This window comes from Thermobia domestica, chromosome 13 (genome assembly GCF_964235325.1).
Source record: "Thermobia domestica chromosome 13, izTheDome1.hap1.1, whole genome shotgun sequence".
NCBI lineage: Eukaryota > Metazoa > Arthropoda > Insecta > Zygentoma > Lepismatidae > Thermobia > Thermobia domestica.
In genome coordinates this window covers 93,899,342-93,912,786 of record NC_137466.1, presented here as the reverse complement: position 1 = coordinate 93,912,786, position 13,445 = coordinate 93,899,342, and the positions used below count along the sequence as shown (strand labels likewise).

The following is a 13,445-nucleotide window of genomic DNA, read 5'->3' as shown; positions in this document are numbered from 1 at the left end:
ATACTTCACATCTAAAAGCCTCTCGTCTGCAGATTATTTATACTAATATTTGTACTCATGTCCTTTTGCCTGACATAACTTCTTTTTTACAGCATTTTCTTTCGAGCTAAATCCTGGAGGATTTCCAACTCCTTAACAATGACATGGCTAATTCTAATAAATCATCATGTTTAAGGAAGTATAAAATAATGTTCTTATTTGCAACACTCTATAATACGTACAATTTATTCATTATATAGAATCTTTATGTCCTATGCATTAGGTATTACTCTTTATTTTTATTTTTCTTATTTTTTATTTTATTTTATTTTATTTTTTTTTTTAGCAAAATGCAAAACGAAAATACAAGTAATATAGTTTTATGTTGCTAACTTTTTGTATTTTTGCAAGTTGAGTTTAGTTGAGTCATTTTTAACGAATTCAACAACAATACCTAATCTATCGATTGATTTCAGGGTTTCTCAACCTGGGAGTAGCGACAGGAATTCATGGGGGTAGTGAACAGAGGTAGGAAAAGTTAAATGTAATTAGAATCTAGCAGCAGAGAAATATTTTCAAAAGATTATTTTTAATTTCTTATTTTGCAGAAATATTTTTATGTACATACTTTTTGTTAAATACAACAAAACTTATTTCTTAAAAAAAATCAACTACTAAAGAATCATTTACAAAATAAATAAATAAATTGGAATTAAAGAGGAACGAAACTGATGAACAACTGCATATTGAAATACAATACAAATACAGCAAAAACTGCATATTAAAATATAATTCAAAATAGTAAGGGATAAGTAACAAAAAGCTTATTATAAACCGGGAATTACTTATAAAGGATGCTGACAGAAGGATGTGATATAAGAGACAGTCGTCACATGAAATAGGTTGCATTGATTTATATTATTTATATTAGTGTTTCATATTTGATGTTGTGTTATCTTATATTTTAATTATGACTTGCCTGGCGACTCTAGAGATACAGAGACTGAAACAAATAAAAAGAAAGCAATTTAAAAATGTCACAAAATTAAGATGAGTGGATATATTTTAATAACTTCTTGTTTACAACATTGTAAATTGTATTTATATTACTCTAAATAAGGTCAGAACATACAGTATTTTCCTCTGTTTTGTATTCTGAAATAAATAGGTCAAAGGATCTACAAAAATAAACATAAGGACATTGTATTATTATTATTATTGTTTACTTCGCGGTCTTCTCCAAAATTATCCGTGGCTCCACCTACGATAACGAGACAAGATCATCCATTTTACCTCTTTTCTCTCTGGCTTGTCGCCGCCAACAAAGAAGGGCGTCCCACATTCTGACACCCGCATGAATATCATATGAGTATCTTTCAACATGGACTTTTTTTCTGTTTTCTTTTTTTGTACAGCAAAAGCTAAAGTAGGAGGACAATACTGCTAATGAAGAACAACCAGTCTTCCTGCCGCAACTAATGGAAAGTTTCTATTTCGCCTTTCTCCCAATAGGAAACTGATTGCCAATATTGTCTTTGAACTACATTATTTTCAATCGATAAGTGAAATGATAAAACTTTCACAACTACAGCGTATATTTTATGCATGGCAGATAATTGCAAATTCAGCAATAAAATAGTTTTTTTAAAAAATTATTTATTACGGTAGTAAGGTCGCAGATAACATATTTATCTAATTCAGATTCTCAAAGTCGAGGATACCAACCTGAACATGTGAAAGAAGAGTAGGTAACTGAAAATTTATACAGTGCTTAACAGACGGAAGGAGATTTATGAGAAATAATTATTTTATGAGTTTCTGTCTAAAATCGAACCCGGGATCACAAACACCAAATTTATATATGCGTACTATACATTGTAAATAATGTGATTTTGGTTTAAACCAACTGAAAAAACATATCGATTAACAAAAATAAATACTTGATGAAAAATGTATGCGTGAATCTTCGTTTACAAATGGCTTTACATTTTTTATTTTGATTTCCCACGATTATGCCCTTTAGGCGAAAGGAGACGGATGACTAATGACAGTAAATGGCTATTAAAGAATTTCACGAATGAGAAGATATGAGAGAAACGGATATATCCTGGGAAAACCCATCAACACGACGTTGCACGCCGCAAACTCACATGAGCTGAGATCGAAGCAAGAACCCCTCGCACCAGAGGTGAAAGCTCTTATTACTTTTGTAGAGAGTGTACCTTTTGTGCATGTGGGTCCGAGTTCGATTCCCGGTGAGAAAGCATACAACAAAATAATTAATTTTACAATCAATCATTTTCATTAGTCATGCACGTTCTTAAGCTTAATGGTATGACCATGGGAAGTTAAACTTTAAACTCATCATTTTATTTATCACCTTTTGTTTTTTAAAACTTTCTGACTCTTATTTTCTGTTTCTACCACTATTCAGGACTATCAGGCTAGACAGGGACACAAACTCAGAAATATCGAGGACAGAATCTACCGATCCTTCTTCAAAAGGACTAGAATCCCCAATGGGCTTCATTTCACGATCATCAGTCTAACTCCTCAAACTATTCGACTACATCTACCGGGTATTAGCCACCACTATGTATAGACTATCAAAGCTTCATAATCTCAGGTGTGACTTTGGGTATACAAACATAAACTTGAATGTGTCAGTCAGTATATGCTACAACGAGAACGCATCATCTACTGCCGAAAATCATTTAACGTATCCTACAACATTGTTAAATGGTTAAGCTACATCAATTTTGGTTCAGACCCGCTTCCAACCAAGTACGCTAGCCTAAGATAATTAAGTAAACAAATCTTATAAAATATTGTAACCAAGATTATGTGAGAAGACACATTTATCTCGAATTATTTAAGTGCGAATAATGGTGAATTAACGAGTAACAAACGGTTAATAATGGTGAATTAACGAAATATTTCATCATATATGTAACAAAGAAATAAATTCTTATGTTAAGTTTCATCATATATTTTAACGCGAAGTTTAAATCACAATTACATGTAAATAAATTATTACTGAGAATATTTTATTATTCGTTATTTCACTATTACTTTCATTTTTGTAGAGGAATATACATTTTTAATATGTGTTTACTTGGTTATAATATTCAGTAAGGTGTTTTTGCTTAGGAAAGTATACAATTTAAGTGCATTGCTCCATTAAATTATATGTTCTGGTTTGTAATGCTCGTACATTGTTAAAACGCAAATTGAAACATAAAATAAAAAAATGGCTGGATATAATTTGATGAATAAGATGTTGATAGATTCACCAAAGATTAGGAGTGATTTTTGGATATACACTGACCAGCCAAAACACTATAACCACCCACCTAATATCTTGTATGTCCATATTTGACAACATCAATGAGGTTTGACATGGAAGCAATGAGGCATTGTTAGGTGACTGGAGGCATGGAGCATCACATAAGTTACTTAATTTCTATAAATTGCGCGGAGGGGAGCGATGAGCTCGGATGTGACGTTCAATGAGATCTCAAACATGCGCCGTACGTTAAAATCTTGTGAGTTTGGAGGCCATTGCAGCAATTGAAATTCGCTACTGTGGCCCTCAAACCTGCAGCATAACGTTGACTTTGTGATAAGAAGCGTTGTTCTGCTGAAAGTTGTAACTCCCAGCAGGAAACATGGCTGACATGAATGGGTGTACATAATCCACAATAAACCTGCCGATAGCTAGGAGTCGTCATTGCCCTCTCCACACATACTATAGGCCCATGGATAACCATGTGAAGATTCCTCGAATCATAATGGATGCATCATCGGCTTGTCGCGTCTTGCTGCGCACGTCTCGACTAGCTGTTTCCCTGGAAGACGATGGATTCTGGCCCGATATGACTCATTGGACCATGCAATGTTGTCCCATTGTTAAGCTGTCCAATGACTTTGAGCACATGCTCATTCCAATTGTTGTCGACGATGCCGTGCTGTTAACATTGGTACACGTGTGGGACGTCAGCTACGGAGGCCTATATCTAACAATGTGCGGTGAACTGTGTTAAAATCTGTTGTTAATTGTATTGCAGTTTGCGTCCTATCCTGTTGTACAGTACCAACCTCGACAGTATACATATATATAGGGCCTTTTATTATATAACAAGGCTCAGTTCGGGATAGGGGAATGGACAGGAGTCATCAAGGAGCTTATTCATATGGTATCATTCCTGTGTTCACGCATAATTTTCAGCAAATAAACAAATTCTTGTATTTTGCTTACCACCTAGTATCATATTTATAACAGCTATTTATTCAATAGAAGTTGGAAAAATAAATAAAGAAAGAAAATGTTGGGAAATCAATTTAGAAAACATCCTTGTGTCTGGTAACTTAATTCATATTATAGATTTACAATGAACTTGAGGGAGGGGCTACGACCCCTTAAACCCCTTTGCGGATATCTATGGTATTTACATAATCGAGCATTTGGATACAATTGATCAATTTCTTTGAAGGTACTGGGAAACTAGAAAGAAATGCAAGACATACATTTAGGAAATAAAAAGAGAAATATTGTTAAAGATTCTTTGTATCTGGCACCTTTTCGTGACATTTATAGGGAAAATATTGGCCTAATTGCTGAAATCGAATTACCGTGAACAATCATGCAGTGCTAAACGGCATGAAACAAAACAAGTCTGAATGAGTTTAGAAATGCCCATTAGCTCCAAATGCTAATGGTAAAGCTGGAAAAGAAACTGTTCAGAATCACGACTACCCAGTAATTACAGTTTTGAGTAGCAAGTTACGGATAGCTTAGTTTGAGGTTTCACAATAACACTGACTAAATAAGTAGTCTTGAAAATTGCAGAGATCATACACGTCTATTTTATTCGGCCAAGTTTTTAACCTTGGATTACTCGATATTTACCTATATAGCTTAGTTTCAATCTGCCATCCTCCACACTTTTTCTTACTGTAATTGTTAATGGAGTAAAGTGTTACTATATCAACATAGCCTTACTAAATATATAAACTAATACTTTTGCTACATAAACAATCTTCGTCTTTTCATTTGTTTCCTGTCTATCAGTTAATTTTAGTCGTCTAATTTTTGTGTTCTATCTATCACGGTTCACTTTAGTCGCTTATTATACACCCTCTGTATCACAGCTAGCTTTAGTAATTTATTTTTCCCCATGTGTATCACAATTAACTGTAACTAGCAGAACCTGCTCTGTCTACATAGCGCAGCATTCATGTATGAGCATGAATCTCCTTGTCATTCCTTACAAGATATGTGCATGTCCCTTTACAGACACAGGTGAAAGACGTCATGATAAAAATCGGCAATAAGCACCATAAAGGGGAGGTTTTTCGATTTATTTCAATATCTCGCACCATTTGCAAGAGTTGAGCCTACTTCCGGTTGGAGTTTCTAATCCATGTATGATCAGTGTTTTCTTTCTTCTTGCATGCAGTATGTAATAAAGCAAATACATTACACACACAATTAATTATGATGTCAATGATATATGGTGTTCATTGGGCAAAGCACTCCAAACAATATAAAGATTCATCTTAGACTGGAGAAATGGTTATCCTTCATTTTTCATTATCATTTGGCTATCAAACAAACGCCTGAGAGATATACAACCCCTGTATACAAATATGTGGTGTTGGAATGTATAACTGGATATGCTACTTTATATTTTTAAAATTTCAACACTTCCAGTGTACCCCTAAAAAAACGTACTAAATAAATAACAGCTATTTTTTTTTAATATTCAATTAGAACTGGACAATCTACACAAAGTTTGGAATTGACCAGCGAAAATGGCGCGTTTCTAGCACTTGTGGTTTTCGAGATCTCGTTGTCGAAAGGATTGGAGGCAAACATATAAACTATTGTTTTGGAGACAAACATATAAACCTAGCATTTCAATATATAGATCATTAAATTTGGACTCGCGTGTTAGCTGCCCAAGAGGTAACACGTCTTTCGCTGGTCGTCCGTCCAGTGTCGTATCGTGCGAGAGGCATTGAATGCGCCCAGTGTACTTTGTGTTTACTTGGAATTTACGCTGACTTGATTATAATATATTTCAGTTTAGTGGTGACTAGTGAGTTTATTTAGAATTATAAAATGTCTATCAAACGTGTCAATACATTAAAATTAGGATTTCGTGCGATTCCTAACCGTCCGTCCACAATAAAAATCCATGAGTTTATTCAAACTACGTTTAAGTTAAAGGAAGAACAAATACTAAGTATTGAGTTGGATATTTATCGTAAATGTGTGTATATTAAGTTATTGTCTGACTTGTTGTGTGACAAATTGTTAAGAGATCATGGTGATAGTGTTAAATTTCACGATGATAGTGGAACATACCCAGTGACTTTAGAATTAGCTGATCGACCTTTAACCTATGTGCGAATACATGCTATTCCCACGGAATATAGTGATACTGATGTCACGCGTGCCTTGTCTATCTATGGAGAGTGTAAAAGTATAAAAGACGAAATTTATGACGATACTCATATTTACTTGTATAAAGTTAGATCTGGACGAAAGATCGTGACTATGTATTTGTTTAAACCTATACCGTCCTTCCTGGATATTCGTAACCAGAAGTTCCTAGTAACTTACTTCGGTCAGGACCGTACTTGTTATTACTGCCAATCTAGAGATCATTTACAAGATCAATGTTTTCAGCGTCAAAAACGGGCCTTTGTTTCAACAACAACCATAGAACATACTGAAAGTGATAAGGAACGCTCTCGGGTTTCGCCAACCCAAGAAATCAATGTGGTTAAACCTGCTAATTTGCCTACTTTAACGTCAGATGTTGACTTTCCAAAGTTAATGACTGAGCTTACTACCCCTGTGATACAGGGCCGTTCTCTAAACACTACTCCGATAGTGCCAAAAGACAGTGTTCCTAGCCGACCATGTTCTGGAGCAATTAACGAAAACGTCTCTCCCAAGGATATTAGTGATAGTCAGGACAGGACCTCATCTGCAGCCCCTCCAGCTTTACATGGTACTTCTTCACTGGCTGAGTCAGATTTTCCACGGGAACATCAAGTTGTCATTGAACAAGATACAAAGAAGCTTTTGATAGACAGTGATTCCTCCTCCACTAGTGTTGTTGATGGTGATCAGAAGCTAGAGTGCATCTATAGTGTATCGGAAGTTTCCTCTGTAAGTCCCATTTTCCCAGTTCAGTCCAAGGAAAAAGATCATCCTTTCCCCCCTGTGAGTTGTCCTAGTGGGAAAAAAGGATCTGATGCCCGGAATTCCCAGGAAGCCTCCCAAGACAAGAAACGGAAGAAAGCAGGAACGGCTATAGCTCAAGTAAAACAACCTAAGAAGACGGATCAGGGACCCTTAGAAGTATCACCTAGGATCACCCGGTCGTCTGTAGCTAAATTAGTGAGTACGGAATATCTACCTGATACCGCAGTTTCTTCTTCAGGTGAGTCACCAACAGTTTCTACTCCTACCTAAACATTCAGAAACACAGTGCTTGCAGCCAAATAGTGGTGTGGTATTATGAAGTGTGTTGCTAACATTAGACAACTTTCTATAACAATATTTATGTGTACTATCTTAAAACTAGCAACTATAAATATCAACGGAATACAATCGCCAGTCAAACTTGAAGCTCTCAATGACTTTCTACTTAAATCTGAAATAGATGTAGCTTTTCTCCAAGAAGTTGGTCCAAAGATTGTAAACGTACATCCATCATATAATGTATATAATAATTGTACATATAATAGCCTTGGTACTGCAATTTTGGTTAAAGAAGGCATCCCGCTTACAAATGTAGAATTACATCCTAATGGTCGAATTATCAAAGGTCAGGTTAATGATATAACTCTAATCAATGTTTATGCGCCCAGTGGAAGCCATAATAGAAAAGAACGGAATAATTTTTATGCAAATGAGGTAGCGCCGGTTTTTAGTGGCCCAAATAATGTTATCTTTGGCGGAGATCATAATTCAAGTATAACTCACACAACAGAACCAACTTACCATTATTGACCTACCTTAAATGAATTGGTAAAGAATTTGTCTTTGGTAGATGTGTGGGACTTCAAACACCCAGATTTAAGGGGGGACACATTTATTACAAAAACTTCGAGCTCAAGGATAGACAGGATTTATGTAAATGATAACTTCAAATCCCAGGTTGTTTCTGTATACCGATATCCCACGTGTTTCACTGATCATCTCTGTTTTAACAATGGAAATTAAAATTAATGACCAGAAGATTGCTCGGGGACGGGGATATTATCACATGAATGAAAGTCTGCTCAATGATGAGTCATTTTGTCAGCTCTTTTCTAAAAAGTGGGCTTATTGGCTTAAACAAAAGAAGTGGTTTAAAACATATATTGAGTGGTGGAATCAATACTGTAAGGACAAAATCCGAAGCTTTTGTAGGTGGTATTCCTCTGAAATTTATGCTGATAAGCGAAAACTTTATAATTTCTATTATAGATGTCTATTAGAGGCACAAACTGAAGCGATGACAAATCGCTCGGCCCTTATCTCTGTACGTAAATACAAAGCCAAATTATTACAATTCCATAAACATAAAATGGAAGGGATTAGGTTACGTAGTAAAGTTCCAGGGTTTCCGGAAGAAGAACAATGCTCTCTTACACACGTGTTAACAGAAGCAAAACGTGGACGGAGGAAACTTATCACGTCACTCACAGATGCTCAAGGCTCCATTCAGACTACTCAGGACAATATTCGTAACACCCTGTATGATTATTACTACCAGTTATTTGGGGTCGCTGCTGCTACCGGCTGCGAAAATAAATTACTTGACAGTGTGCCTGCAGTGCTAAATGATGAAGACAATCAAATTTTATGTGCTCCGTTTACTAAAAATGAAGTACAAAGAGCTGTAAATGCTGCAAAAAAAGGAAAATCTCCTGGGCCCGACTCTATCTCTGGCCGTTTATATGTTAAATTTTGGGATATAATGGGCGATACACTAACATTGATTGTAAATGAATGGTTCTTTGCTTCAGAGATTATCAAGCGCCCTAATACAGCCGTCACGGTCTTTATCCCTAAAACTGCTCAACCATCTCAGGTTAGCCATTATAGACCTATATCCCTTCTTAATACAGATATCAAAATTTTTAGTAGATGCATTAAAAACAGACTACAGGAATACATGGATAAGTTATTACAAAATTTGCAATATGTGGCTGTTAAACAGAAAACCATCTATCACCTTTTATTAACTATTCGAGATAGTATTACTATTTGTAATGATTGCGCTCTTAAAGCTGCTCTGATAAATTTAGATTTTAAAAATGCCTTTGATAATATTGAACACTCGTACTTATGGTCTGTTTTCAGAAAATTCGGTTTTAATGAACAATTTGTTACATGGATGAAATATTTTTATAAAGACGCTCATACGAAGTTAAATGTTAACGGTCACCTATTCAACAACATTCCCATCAAACGTTCAATAAGACAAGGTGATCCCCTTTCAATGTTGAGTTTTGCTATTAGCCTTGCTCCCCTGTTATATGCTATGAATGACCGCCTAACTGGTCTAAATATTATTACCCCTGCTATAAAGGTGGCTAGTTATGCAGATGATGTAAGAGTTTTTGTCTCTTCTAAACTAGATTATTCTCTCATGATGGAATGTGTTCGTGAATATGAGGTAGCATCTGGGGCTAGATTAAATGTTTGTAAATCACATATGTTAAACATAAACAATAGTATTGATTTTAATGATATAGATACCGTCCCTCAGGCCGACAGTATCAAAATTTTAGGAATTACCTTTTATTCAAACATAATGCACACTATTGATCATAACTATATGAATATTGTAAACACACTGCGTCATTCAGGTTATGTAAATCAATCCAGAAATCTATGTTTATATTCTAGAGCTAAATTTATAAATGTTTATCTCTTAAGCAAAATCTGGTATTTGGCAAATGTATTACCTATGCCTCAACTCATAGGAAAACAAATTCAAAGTTTATGTGGTTGGTTTCTATGGAAACATCAGGTCTTTCGTGTTAAATATGATGTAATGTGTTGTTTACATTCACAAGGTGGCATCGGTCTGTTCAATGTGCAAGAAAAAGCTGCAAGTTTGTATGTTACTCGCTCAATGATCTTGTACACAGACGAAGCTAATAGTGTAACACAACAACTGCTCACTTACGTATTAGCACGAACAGACAGGAGTCTACCCCTGTGTATGGCTGACCTCCCTCAAAGCTGTAAGTACTTGGAAACTGTTTTGTGTGATTATATATATCTGTCTCAGCTTTTTGATTTTAAAACTTTAAGTAGTAAAAAGCTGTATGTTTTTAAAATGACTAGATTATATGTCCCACCTAAAATTGTGTTAGATGAGTGCTTGTGTAATTGGTCCAATATTTGGGCCAATATCAATGACTCGACCTTGTGTGTTGCCAGCAAATCTATCTGGTTTATGATTGTCCATAACGTTATTGATACTAAAGAAAAGAGAAACAAATATGGTTTTAGTCCTGATGCTCTTTGCAATAGATGTAACAATATAGATACGTTGATTCATAGAATCACGACATGTCTGGAATCCACAAAAATCTGGTCTCAGTTACGTCACTTTTTAGCCATTCTTACTCGTAGTTCGGAACGCAATATAAATATTAGCATAGTTTTAAGACCTGATTATCGTTTTTATCCCGTTAGTAAACAACATAGTGTCAATTGGTATATAGGAACGACCGTCAAATATATTTTTAATTCCAACTTAGAAGCAGGGGGAGCCTTCTATGTACAGTATTTACAAAAAGAATACTCCAAATTAGCAAAGGATGTACGTAATAAGCTATTTGCAAATTTTATAGCCAACTCATTGTTCTAGTAACTTCCTTTCTTTGTGACAAAAGCATAACCACTTCAATGTAATTGATTCTTGAGTTACAATAAATTTTCTTTTAAAAAAAAGTGGTAGAGCGTTCACCTCTGGTGCTTGGGGTACCGGGTTCGATCCCAGCCCCCGCCAAGTAAACTTTGTGGTGGACAAACACCGTGTGCGTGGGTTTCCTCAGGGTTCTCCCGTTTCCTCCCACTTTCTTCATTCCACAATTTCATGCATTACTCATCATCAACGTCTCCTTTAGCCTAACCGGCATAACCGTGGGACATGAAACTCAAAGGTTTCATTTCATTTATACATTGTAAATAATGTGATTTTGGTTTAAGCCAACTGAAAAAAACATATTGATTAACAAAATAAATACTTGATGAAAAATGTATAAGTGAATCTTCGTTTACAAATGGCTTACATTTTTGATTTTGATTTCCCACGATTATGCCCTTTAGGCTAAAGGAGACGGATGATTAATGACAGTAAATGGCTATTAAAGAATTTCACGAATGAGAAGATATGAGACAAACGGATATATCCTGGGAAAACCCATCAACACGACGTTGCACGCCGCAAACTTACATGCGCTAAGATTGAAGCAAAGATCCCTCGCACCAGAGGTGAAAGCTCTTATTACTTTTTGTAGAGAGTGTACCTTTTGTGCATGTGGGTCCGAGTTCGATTCCCGGTGAGAGAGCACACAACAAAATAATTAATTTTACAATCAATCATTTTCATTAATCATGCACGTTCTTAAGCCTAAATGGTATGACCATGGGAAGTTAAACTTTAAGTTGATCATTTTATTTAACACCTTTTGTTTTTCTGAAACTTCCTGACTTATTTGTCTCTTCCTACCACTGTTCAGACTCGACAGGGACACAAACTCAGAAACATCGAGGACAGAATCTACCGATCCTACTTCAAAAGGACTAGAATCCCCAATGGGCTTCATCTCACGATCATCAGTCTAACTCCTCAAACTATTCGACTACATCCACCGGCTATGAGCCACCACTATGTATAGACTATAGATAGATCTATCAAAGCTTCATAGTCTCAGGTGTGACTTTGGGTATACAAACATAAACTTGAATGTGACAGTCAGTACATGCTACAACGAGAACGCATCATCTACTGCCGAAAATCATTTAACGTTTCCTACAACGCTATTAAATGGTCATTTTAAATGGTTAAGCTACATTAATTTTGGTTCCGACTCGCTTCCAATCAGGTACACTAGTCTAAGATAATTAAGAAAACAAATCTTATAAAATATTGTAAAAAAGCTAAGATATATATGTCAAGAAGATAAATTTATCTCGAATTAAAGTGTGAATAATGGTGAATTAACGAATAATAAAAATACTTCATCATATATGTAACAAAGAAATAAATTATTATGTTAAGTTTTATCATATACTCTAACGCGGAGTTTAAATCACAATTGCATGTAAATAAATTATTACTGACAATTTTGTTATTCGTTATTTCACTATTACTTTCATGGTTGTAGAGGAATATATATTTTTGTGTTTACTTGGTTATAATATTCTGCAAGATGTTTTTTTTTTTTCCTTAGTGCATTTGCTCCATTAAATTATATTTTCTAGTTTGTAATTCTCGTATATTGTTAAAATGCAAATTGAATCATAACATAAAAATGTCTGGATAGAATTTGATAAATAATATGTTGATAGATTCATCAAAGATTATGAGTGATTCTTGGATATACACTGACCAGCCAAAACACTATGACCACCTACCTAATATCTTGTATGTCCATATTTGACTACATCAATGAGGTTTGACATGGAAGCAATGAGACATTGGTAGGTGACTGGAGGCATGGAGCATCACATAAGTTACTTAATTCCTATAAATTGCGCGGAGGGGAGCGATGAGCTCGGATTCAATGAGATCTCAAACGTGCGCCGTACGTTAAAATCTTGTAAGTTTGGAGGCCATTGCAGCAATTGAAATTCGTCACTGTGGCCCTCGAACCTGCAGCATAACGTTGACTTTGTGATAAGAAGCGTTGTTCTGCTGAAAGTTGCAACTCCCAGCAGGAAACATGGCTGACATGAATGGGTGTACATAATCCACAATAAACCTGACGATAGCTAGGAGTCGTCATTGCCCTCTCCACAGGATAACCATGTGGAGATTCCTCAAATCATAATGGATGCATCATCGGCTTGTCGCGTCTTGCTGCGCACGTCTCGACTAGCTGTTTCCCTGGAAGACGATATAAGGAGATACTTTGTATCGGCTCATAATTACATATATCTCGGGCAGAAAGTGCTTTTACACAAGCACTATACCTGTTATAATGTTAATTAAAAATAATAAAAGAAGAATGTTTTAATATATAAGAAATATACATTATTGTCTAATGGGTTGCTATGTCGTTGTTTATATATACTCAGTTAACATGTTTGATTGCAAGTCGTTTTGTGTGAATATACATTAAAAGGTAACCAAAGAATAAACTATTTAATATTCATCATGGACTTGTAATTTCAGTAGAAAAGGTGAGCATACTAGTGAATATAACTTCAGAAGATATTT

The 13,445-nt window shown here is 35.3% G+C and overlaps 1 protein-coding gene across 3 annotated transcripts in view; it reads right to left on the bottom strand.

Annotated features, from left to right (window-relative positions):
* The window catches only part of LOC145668345 (venom protease-like), a 166,464-nt gene that overhangs the window by 107,948 nt on the left and 45,071 nt on the right, over positions 1 to 13,445 (bottom strand). The window lies entirely within an intron of this gene.